Raw genomic sequence first — 11,934 nt, forward strand, 5'->3', positions numbered from 1 at the left:
GTTTAAGTAAGGGAGATTATTCTAGATAATCTTAATCTGAGTGAGTCTGAGTCAATCAATCTAAAAGCTTTTTTTTTTTTTTTAATATTTTCAGGTGACGTTTTCTTTCTTTCTTTTTAAATTCATTTATTTTTGGCTGCGTTGGGTCTCCGTTGCCGTGCGGACTTTCTCTAGTTGCGGTGAGTGGGGGCGACTCTTCGTTGTGGTGCACGGGCTTCTCATTGCGGTGGCTTCTCTTGTTGCAGAGCATGGGCCCTAGGTGCATGGGCTTCAGTAGTTGTGGCACGCAGGCTCAGTAGTTGTGGTTCGCGGGCTTAGTTGCTCTGGGCATGTGGGATCTTCCCGGACCAGGGTTCGAACCTGCGTCCCCTGCATTGGCAGGTGGATTCTTAACCACTGTGCCACCAGGGAAGCCCCAATCAAAAAGCTTTAAGAGCAGACCTGAAACTCCATTGAAGAAATTCCACCTGTGGACAGCAGTTTCAGCTCATGTTTGAGAGTTCCAGCCTTTCTGACAACCTGTCCTACAGATTCTGGATTTGCCTACCAGCTCCCACAACTGCATAAACCAATTCCTTGAAATAAATCTCATAATATATCCTACTGGTCATGTTTCTCCAGTTGAACACTGACTGATACAATGAATGAAGACCAGACAGATGCCTGCAAGGGGCGGGTGATGACACCCCTCCCTAGGACTCGGTTCAGTGTGAGTCCCCTCCAATGGCTAGCTGTCATTCTGGGGAGAGCTGGAAAATCCCAAATTGAATGAGATAAGAAATCTAGCTCAGATATTGCAAAATGAAGAAAGAGACATTTTTGCACTCCCAAGTGTATGGGCTAAGCAGATCCACACCTATTACACCATTTTAACATCCTGGACCTGCTTCAGGGTGGGACAGAAAAATAGAGACACAATAACACTAACCGACCTTAATACTAAGAGTAATAACTACCTTATAGTAAGAGATTATCGGGTGTCCGGTATTGTGCTTTACTTATATTACCTAACTTAATGCTGACAATCTTGTGAACTAGGGATGGTTATGGGCCCCATTTACAAAAGAGGGACTGAGACCCAGAAAGATGAAATGATTGCCCCAATGTTCCATGGCTGGTGAGTGAGTCAGGATTCAAGACCTCACCTGTTTACCTCCAAAGTTGTACTTTAACTCCTATGCTATACTGGTCTCTGACACAAATGACTGGTATTCCCCCTTCGGACCTACCACTTCTCCTTCAGAGCTCCCAGAGACTTACAGGTGCTCCTCAGCTACCACAAGAGACTTCTTTTTCTCCCTCCTGGCATCTGTCCTTGTCCTTTGATCGTCCCCACTAGGAAGCTCCCAGACTCAGTTTCTCTGCTCTGGGCTGAAGATATTGTTTGTGTCATTGCCTAAGGACTGGGTTCATGCTGCTGTTCCAATAATCTTACTCTCCCATCATCTTCTTCTTGGCTAGCAGCACTATTCACAATAGCCAAAGTATGAAGAAAACCCAGATGTCCATCAACTGATGAACGGATGAATAAAAATGTGATCTATCCATATTATTCAACCATAAAAAGGCACGAAGGACTGATACATGCTACAACACGGATGAACCTCAAAAACATGATGCCTAGTGAAAGAAGCCAGATGCCAACTGTCCTATACTGTACAATTCCACTTATATGAAATACCCAGAATACATACATCTATAGAGAAAGAATGCAGACTAACGATTGCTAGATACTGGCAGGAGGGGAACACAGGGAGTGATTGCGTAATGGTTACAAGGTGTCCTTTGGAGGTGATGAAAATGTTTTGGAACTAGATAGAGATGAGGGTTGCACAACATTGTGATTGTACTAAATGCCACTGAATTGTACATTCTAAAAATGGCTCATTTTACATTGTGTGAATTTTGCCTCAATAAAAATACATACACACAGAAATAAATAAGTAATGCCAGGTCCCCCGTGTATATCCAGTTATATCACTCTTTCATCTGACTTACTTTTGTCTTCATGTCAGCCATCCTTGGTACAAGATCCTGGGCTGGGGCTGGCCTAGCAGCATAGCCCTGCTCGGCCTTAAGGTCCCCTGCCCTCTGGTCCCCACTGTGTCTTCCCTGGCAAGTGGGGAAAACTGCCCCTTCAGGGGACCTCTCCCACCTGGTGCCTGCCACGGGGATTAGAGTACCTATTAGTCTGGGCTCTTCACTGCAAGTGACAGGAACACACACTGGCTGATTAAGCAGAAAAGGAGCTTATTAAAAGAATTGGTTGAGACTTTGCCTGCGCCCACCCCGAGCCAGCGATCCTCCACGAACCCCACATCCAGTGAGACATGCTGCGTGCCGACCGAGTGGACATGGGCAGAGCGATGGTAGCCAGGCTTGGACTGGGGCTGCTGCTTCTGGCACTGCTCTTACCTATGCAGATTTATTCGAATCAAACAACGGTTGTAACACCTTCAAATACTTCTCCCGGCATACCTCAGCCGCCCCCAATCCAGAGAATGCTACCACCGAGGCAAGAGATGGTACTCTGCAGTCAAGAGCCAGTCTCTTCGTGATCTCTGTCTCCCTTCTACATCTCTACTGTTAAGAGACTCAAGCCAAGGAACATCTATACTGCCTCATCCTCTCAACCTAATTCAAATGGCATCCAGACATCCAGCGTAACAAGGAAAAAAACAAAAAAAACCCAGGTCGGCTTCCCTGGTGGCGCAGTGGTTGAGAGTCCGCCTGCCGATGCAGGGGACGCGGGTTCGTGCCCCGGTCCGGGAAGATCCCACATGCCGCGGAGCGGCTGGGCCCGTGAACCGTGGCCGCTGAGCCTGCGCGTCCGGAGCCTGTGCTCCGCAACGGGAGAGGCCACAACAGTGAGAGGCCCGCATACCGCAAAAAAAAAAAACAGGTCTTCATTGAATGAATCTGCTAATTCCACACATTTTATTGACAGAAACTGTTGAGGATCCCACATTTGATTGGTTTGACTAGATGATGAATGTCAATATTAAATCTGCTGGCATTTCCTGTACAAGATGAAGAGAGACAACATCCAAAATTAGTTAAGAGATGATTTCCTTAAATGTGGCTTAAGAAGTACGGACACATAAAACTCTACCTTGAAAGTGAGGATAGAGTTTATCTTACTTAGAGATAAAGAAGGGGATGTGGAGCAGGGATTCAGTTTTTATTTGGTTCCTTAAACTTATAAGGCCATGAAACAATGAGGTAGAACAGAAAGCTTCCACGATTCTACTTATATGTACATTAGAAGGAACTTCCAGCTGTTACTGTAAATCCTCAATGTGTTATTTCAGCGGTACTAACTTAATGCTGATGTACTCTGGATAAAATTTTTTTTTTTTTTTTTTTTTTTGCGGTACGCGGGCCTCTCACTGCTGTGGCCTCTCCCGCTGCGGAGCACCGGCTCCGGACGCGCAGGCTCAGCGGCCACGGCTCACGGGCCCAGCCGCTCCGCGGCACGTGGGATTTTCCCGGACCTGGGCATGAACCCGCGTCCCCTGCGTCGGCAGGCGGACTCTCAACCACTGCACCACCAGGGAAGCCCTCTGGATAAAATTTTATGTTAAGCTGCCACTGTTCTCTTGGAAACTGAACTCTGTCCTCTGGGGTTTGGGTTTGACATTGCATTTGAATTTTTATATAGTCATTGATATGTACCAGGGCAATAATGGATTGGAACCTACCCCAAATCCAAGCATAATGAGTACATTTTGCTTATATACTTATCCACTCTTGTTATTCAAAAAGAGCACTAGATTCTTTTAGAGAAACAGATAACAAAGAGTAAAATTACATGGATCTCAACTCATTTCAAAATGCTTTTTTCTTCTGCATATGTCAAATACTTTTAAGAGTTTCTGTTTGGAAGGTAAAATTGACAAGTCTTGAAATTAAAAAGGCAAATATGTGAAGGAGCCGGACTGTAAATCAAATATTTGGGAAGTGAAGACTGGAAGCTCGCTTACCTTAGAATCAGAAAAACTTTTATACGTTTTTCTGTAAATACTTCTTTTTAAACTGAATCAGAATAGCCCCATTTGGAACACTTTCTGTATCATTCAATCTTTTTAGATAGTCAGAACCTGGTCCTAAGCCTAAAGTGGGCTTGATTTTGGAAAGTAAATCTTTTCACAACTGCCTGATGCACAGAAACCTTTTTAAAAATAGACACTCCCTAAAGTCTTTTGTTCGCATGGTCACACACTGATGCTTAGGTGATCCAAAATCTAAAATGGCCACAGTAGTCTTGATTACCAAAGTCATTTTTTTTCCATCTTTAGAAACCTACACTGGAACAACCGTATCCAACAGATCTCAAGCTACTGTGTGTGAACATTCCCTTTTGTTTTATACCTGAATGCTATACATCTCTTTTGGATTGTATATTGTGTTTGTGCATTTATGCTTTGATTCAGAGTAACTTCTCATGTTAATGGAATTGATTTGCATTAAACACAAACTGTAAATTAAAAGAAATGGCTGAAAGAGCAAAAAAAAAAAAAAAATTGGTTGAGGGGCTGACGGACCTGGCTGGAGGCTAAGCTTCAAGGATCGAGGCCCTTAAATGGCCATAGAAACAGCTGGATGAGCGAAACGCCACCATTGCAGCTCCTCGAGGACGTTTCTGCGCCAGGACTTCTCCCTAAAGCGTCTGGAGCCACTCACCACACAGAGCATCCTTCCTTGAGTTCTCACTTCCTTCTCCTCGTCTACCCGGGTGAGTCTGATTGGTGAAACTGGGTCACATGTCTGTGCCTTAGCTGCAAGGAAGGCTGGGAAGCCAACATTTCTGGGTCCCACCATGGAGAGATGGGGCTCATAAGGCTGGAAATTTCTCAAGTATAGCAAGGTGTTGAAAATGTGGCAGGCATACAGAAAACATGACAAACAGCAGACACAGTGTTTATTATTCCTGAACTGTTTAAAGGACCATGCAGCAGCCCTAGCTCATTTGACATTATCTTTCTTTTCTTCTGTCTTTTTTTTTTTTTTTTTTTTTTGCAGTACGCGGGCCTCTCACCGCTGTGGCCTCTCCCGCTGCGGAGCACAGACTCCGGATGCGCAGGCCCAGCGGCCATGGCTCAGGGGCCCAGCCGCTCCGCGGCATGTGGGATCTTCCCAGACCGGGGCACGAACCTGTGTCCCCTGCATCGGCAGGCGGACCCTCAACCACCGCGCCACCAGGGAAGCCCTCTTCTGTCTTTTAAAAGTCTTTATTGAATTTGTTACAATATTGTTTCTGTTTTATGTTTTGGTTTTTTGGCCGCGAGGCATATGGGATCTTAACTCCCCGACCAGGGATCAAACCCCCACCCCCTACATTGGAAGGCGAAGTCTTAACCACTGGACCGCCAGGGAAGTCCCTGACATTATCATTCTCATGAGGCAGCTTGGGACTTCTGCAAGCAGAGACACAGCCTGGCCAGCTCTGGTTTTTGACTGTCCAAAAACTTTACACCCCTCCTTCCCCTCCCCCAGACATGTAGGTCTCATGGGGCTGTCAGTCATAAAAATCACCCACCCTACCAACCCCTAGTTATGGGGTAGATAAATAACTCAGACTGGATCAACCATTGTATCCCATTTCCCAACAAGAGTGGTTGATCCAGGGGGGTCCATGACCCAAGTCCTTGGGATTGATATGATGATGTATGTGTGGGTGGAGAAGCTCTCTTTTGCCCTGGAGTTGTTAATCTGGAAGGAAATTTATTTATTTCAGCTGGTGGCTATCTTCCCTGGCCGCATGAAAACATTATATGCAGTGGGAGAAAATTAGGTCAGCCTAGAGTGAAGCAGAGATGAGAGATGGTGAGACAGCCAGGAAAATACGGTTTCATCTTCTGGATCCAGCTAAGCCTGAAGTCATTCCATCTCTGGTTTTTAATTACATGAGCCAATAAGTTCCTTTATACAGCTGCAGCTACCGGGAGTTGGATTTCTATCATAACTGAGTCTTTGTAATAAACCACCCAATCCCTAGTGGGAAATTTACTACGAAGCGCTTTTCTATCCATTATCTTATTTGATAGTGGGCTTTAAAGTAAGGAAGAGAGAGCTTTAATAATAAAAAAAATAGTGAATATTATTGTCAACTCAATACATAGAAGAAAACTTGAACTCGGAGAGGTTAAGGGACTTGGCCAAGGTCACACATCTAATTGTGGTCTGACTTGGATTTGAACTAAGTTCTTCCTGCCTTAGTGTTCAGCACTTGTCCTAGAATGTTTATAGGGGCTCCCCCCATAAACAATGTCAAATTTTATTTTCAGAACTGATGCCATTCCTCACAGTTTACTCTAATCCTTGGTATACTCGGGCCTTTCAAAGTCAGGTCTCAGCTCCTGAAAACATAATAAAGAACTGAAAGAGCTTATGGAGTTATTCTTCCTAGGGTGTTGTCATTTTCAAAATGTGTAAAGATCAAGGTATAAAGCTTTGAAGGGGAAATTTCAGTCACTGACTGTGGACAGGAGGGACTCAGATCCCCTGGAACCTGAATCCCCATACCTATATTTATGGGAAACTCTGGCCCTTTCCCTAGGCCTTTTCCTAGCTAGAACATTTTTTTTCTGGGAAACCCAAGAATTTCTAGACAGTAGGGGACACAGAGTCAACATGTCTTTGGAGCCTGATATAATTCATGGGACCCTACACTCACCAAACCAGGTCAGCCCCTGGAGGTTAGTTATTTGGGAAGGAAAGGTGATAGAGAAGGATCATGGGAATTGAAATTCATTGAGCACATGCTAAGAATGGCAAATGGAATTCATCTCCACCCTCAACTTCACTCATGCATTGACAAGAATGCCACGGCAGCCTCCAGGCTCAATTCGTAATGTCTGCCCCGGGTGCAGGATAGGACCTGGTGTAGCTAACAATCTGCCCTTTCTGGCTATGAGCCAGGTTCTTTACGTCCTTAACCCCAAGTTCTCACAACAACCTCTGAGCTGGGAGTTACTTATTTTCCAGAGGAGGAAACTGAGTTTTAGAGAGGATGTTACTTACACCATGGGAAAGCTGTTAAGTGGGTGAGTCATTAAGAATTCACAAATAAAATAAACAACACACTACCCCAACAAAAACAGCAATATTGTGTATCATTTACTGTGTGCTTTCCACATGTAAGACACTGCAGTAAGCCTGTGTGTGTATTATCTTAGTTCGTGTCCCAAAAGGCTGGTGGGGTAATTCGCCATTTGACAGATGAGGGCAGTGAAGAGCTGAGAATCCAAGTGTCATGTCTGACGTCACCAGCTTATCAGGAGCAGAGCGGAGGTGGAAGCTGGGTGTGCCCAGGGCTCTGGTGCCTGGCTCTCTGACTGTTACTTCATACTGGGTTATTTTCATAATGCGTTGTGGTTTGGTCAGGGAGGGGGATTCTGAGAATGTGATGGGCTAAAATATGACAATCCTGGCAAAAACTGGCTCAGGTGTTTCTGGAGAGTCTTTCTAATAAACCCCTCTGCAAGGATGGTTTCCACACATCAGGCCTGTTCAGAACAGGCCCATCCCTTGTGGCCAGCCGCCCATTTTAGGCTTTTTGAGCAGCCGACTCCCCACCATGGCACTTACAGCCCCGCCTGCCCCAGCCTTTTCCCATCTGGCTGAGTCAGAGGCCTACAGAACTTCCTGCATGAGGAGGCAGCCTTGGGAAAAATCCTCGGGTGTTTTCATCCAAAACACTAGGCAGCTTGGTACTTGACAGGAGCGTGGCCACTGGTCCTGGCTGGGTGATCTTCAGCCAATGGAGGTTTTCTCATCTGGAAAGCAAGAAGGATGGCTTATGTGACATGCAAGTGACTTTGCTGCTCTGAACGGTGTGAAAGGCCTGAGATCATCTCTGTGGTCACCCTCAGACCCTGTTCACTCTTGTTCTCTCTCCCTCTCCCCTCACTCAACAGATTGCTAATAAGTTTTCCAATATCTTATTAAGAAAATTTTCAAACAGCACCAGAATTGAATCCATTTTACACAGAGCAATCATAGACCCACCTGGCAGATTCCACCCAGTTCTCTTCAGCTTGTTTCCCTGGTGACCACGGAGGCAGAAAGCCCCCCAAACACAGCTCCCTGAGGACACAGCGTGAGATTCAGTCAGTTTTCCCCACTGTTCTTATCCCTCATGCATCCCCCGCTTACCCCTAACTCCTTTCTCTGCTTGTAGTCATCTCTCTGGCCCTATGAATGTCTGTGACTTGCTGTAATGACCCCAGACGGGACCCTCGGTGCCCTTCTCACAGGACATCAGGGAGGGAAGGAGCTTGCCAGGTGGGACGTGGGGCAGGGCACCCATTTCTCAAGAGGTCACTTTGTGCCCGGCACTTGTCATATGCTGTTGTTTGTATAATATTTCTCCCCCAGAGATGTGGAAGTAATAAGTAATTGATGTAGAAACTTCGGGAAACTTCACAAAAGCCTAATAAAAGTCTGAAAACCATCCATGAGCTCCGCCCGCAGACAGCAGTACTAGCATGTCCCTCATCGAGGGCCTACTGCGTGTTGGGCGTTGTGTGTATTACACATATTTCCTCAGTAACCATATTCAGTAGGTATGTATTTATTATTATTGCCAATTCCCAGTTGTGAAAACTGAAAGGCAGAGAAGTTAGGTGATTGACTTACATCTGCACAGCTAAGAAGGGGAGGAACTGGGATTTACACCCTGTCTGTTCTAGAGTTTGTTTTCACCACCAGCCTAAACTGTTTCCCTGAACCTGTTGTAGGTGGTTTAGGTTTTTTTCTGGGCAGTAACATTTGAAATGCACATGTATATTTATTTTTAATAAAATCAAGATCATGTTATTTTGTTTTTTATTTTATTTTTATTTAAAAAAATTTTTTGGGGGCTACACCGCGTGGCTTGTGGGATCTTAGTTCCCTGACCAGGGATCTAACCCGTGCCCACGGCAGTGAAAGCATAGTCTTTTTTTTTTTTTTTTAATTTTTGGCTGCGTTGGGTCTTTGTTGCTGCACGCGGGCTTTCTCTAGTTGCAGTGAGCAGGGGCTACTCTTCGTTGCAGTGCGCGGGCTTCTCATTGCGGTGGCTTCTCTTGTTGTGGAGCACGGGCTCTAGGTGCGCCGGCTTCAGTAGTTGTGGCATGCGGGCTCAGTAGTTGTGGCTCGCGGGTTCTAGAGCGCAGGCTCAGTAGTTGTGGTGCACGAGCTTAGTTGCTCCAAGGCATGTGGGATCTCTCCAGACCAGGGCTCGAACCCGTGTCCTCTGAATTTGGCAGGTGGACTCTTAACCCCTGCGCCACCAGGGAAGTCCCCAAAGCACAGAGTCTTAACCACTGGACTGCTAGGGAATTCCCTGAGATCATGTTATTTCATAACAGACTTCTTTCACTTAACATATTTAACCATTTCTATTCAGACATTAATCCTCAAAATAACCCTCTCGAATAGATAGTGTTATTTACATTTACAAATGAGAAAACTAAAGACTACAGAATTAAAGATGGAAAATGGAAGCTCAGAAAGGGAAATGACTTGCCCAAGGCAATGGTAAGGGGTCTAGTGGGATTTAAACATCGGACTAAAGCTGGTGCATCCTACCCCCACCCCTGCCTGTCACACCCAGGGGCACAGCCTGCATGGGGTCGAGGAAGGCAACCGCAAAGCATTTTTTTCAAACCTCCCTAGATTAGATCACACTTAGTTGCCAACTGAAGCCTGGCTGCTTGCTTTCTCCTCCTCTCTGGAAGCTGGAGCTACTTTTCACGAAAAAGTTCTGCACACAGACGCCCCCATGCAGGGGGGACACTTGCTCATCTTTCCAAGATGAGAGATGGGTCATTTCCCAGCAGAAAAAAAACAATTGCAAGGATTAAATGAAGGAATGTATCCTACAGATTGTAACACTGTAGGAGTTCAATAAATGATATCTAATCATCATGATCATCTTCATCCTCATCACTGTGGCAATAACAAAACTAGTTATCAAAGGTACGATTTTCCTTGAGGATGTCTTTATAAACTTCACCACTAGGTGGCAGCTGCTACCACACTGGGTATTTGCTGCTCTGGTTTGGTGCAAGACAAGGATGTGTGTATAGCTATCTCTGCGGGCCGTCTTGGAAAGGGGGAGCATATGAAAAAATAACCCCAAAATTCCTATATTTGGATTGAGCTATTGCTTCTCCTGGCAGGACTGGCTCCTGCCGGCCTCACTACCTGCCTTTGCTTAAGCTTTTCCTCTGTTTCCATTCTACTCTTGTCAGATCTTACATCATTCTGCAAGCCTTTCCTGACCCCTCCACCTAGACCCCAGGTAACATAGCCTCTGTCATCCCTTCCGTCCCCTATCACAGCCCATGATTCCACCTCCCAGTCTGTGGTGGGAGGCGCCCAGTAGGACTTGGAGAGTGATGGTCATTCTGTAAATATTTACTGTTCTCCCTCTCTGTGCCAGGCATGAGGTGCTAGGGACCTGCAGGTGATCTTTCTTTGAATAAAACAAACCAGAATCCTGAAAAGGACCTCTGCCAAGGGAATCATCAGTCTTTGAAGATCAGGACTCTGTCCCTCTTTTCACTTCTTTATAGGTGCAATGTATGACATGTTAAATAATAAATTAAAATAATAGGTCCTAAATATTGTATAGGACACATTAATACTAAAAAGTTATTTGTTGTCTATCTGAAATTCAAACTTAGCTGGGCATCCTGAGTTTTGGTTGTTTTTGGTTTGGTTTGTTTTTTGGTAAATCTGGCAAAAGGCCTTGTTTGCGCAGGGGAAGTACAACATGGCGTGTGACTGCAACTCCATGAAGGGCCCGTGAAGTACAAGCCTGCTCCTATGGAGAATCAAAGGTATTTTGAAGTTTAATGGGCTACTGTTTTTAAAACAGAAATCCCTCTTTCCAGGTGATTATATGTTTTGGGGCCTTTTTAGTGGACCTCTCCTTAGAACTTAGACTCTCACCCCAGAAACATTTGGTGTGATTTACGGAAAAAGCTTTGGTCTTAAAGCAGAATCGTGGTAGGGGTGAGAGGGCAGGAGGAGAGGTAGGGGAGAGTGCTTTCTCTCACTACCCTTAGACAGGTTTAACTTCCAGCTGACCATGTCGGTCTTCGACGGAGCCTGCTACGTGATGTTCCTTTCTGGTCTTGAAGGTTGCATCCCAGGAGGAAACTCACTGCCCTGCCCATTCGGGTACAAATTGAGCCAATCAGAGGCTCCTCAGAGGGTGCACACAGACCTAGCCAGGTGGGCCGTCAGCTGATTCTGGACACTCTGCAGAGGCACTGGGGTGGAAAGAGCACTGGACCTGGAGTCTGAGATCTGGATCTGAGTCCTGGCTCTACTACATTCCGGCTGGGTGACACTTAATCTGAAGTCATTCACTAATCTGTTACTTGGCTACTAGATTCCCTGCTAGGTACTGTGATATGAATAATGCTAATGAGACATTCCTCTTAAAGTCCCAAAAGTTAACTAATGTTGAGCAACTCACTTTACCTCTTCTTTTCCTAATCTGAGCCTCCATTTCCTAGTCTGTAAACTGGGGATAATAATATGGACCTATAACCTTTTCTCTAAAGCCCTAGGCACATTAGGGGCCAAATGCGCTTCCAAATTCAGGATGTTTCCGTTTGTAGGAGGGTAACATAGTGTATATACACCATGTATTCCATAGGAAGTAATTACAACACATGGCTATCAAAACAAATGACTTCACACTGGGTGGGATAAATTCCTCCCTCCCCTGTGTGTACTTCCTGCCTCTCCCATTCAGAAGTAGGCTTTTTTCCCCCCTCCCCTTGAATCTGGGCTGGCCTAGGACTGTTTTGGCCATTAGAGTATGGCAGAAGTGATAATGCCTTTATGAGGGCTTGCAGCTCTGCCTTGGTCCCTTGGAGTCTGAGTTACCATGTGGAAGTCTGATTATCCTGCTAGAGGGACCACATGAAGAGG

General features: G+C 45.5%; 1 pseudogene across 1 annotated transcript; it reads left to right on the forward strand.

The window, feature by feature from the left end:
* Positions 1-2,354: 2,354 nt before the first annotated feature.
* LOC309829933 (signal transducer CD24-like) lies at positions 2,355-2,590 on the forward strand (annotated as a pseudogene). Its single transcript has one exon. The product of its transcript is annotated as a signal transducer CD24-like (transcript).
* The last annotated feature ends 9,344 nt before the right edge of the window (positions 2,591-11,934 follow it).

The sequence above is a fragment of the Grampus griseus genome, assembly GCF_964374135.1.
Source record: "Grampus griseus genome assembly, chromosome: 11".
In the NCBI taxonomy this organism is placed as follows: Eukaryota; Metazoa; Chordata; class Mammalia; order Artiodactyla; family Delphinidae; genus Grampus; species Grampus griseus.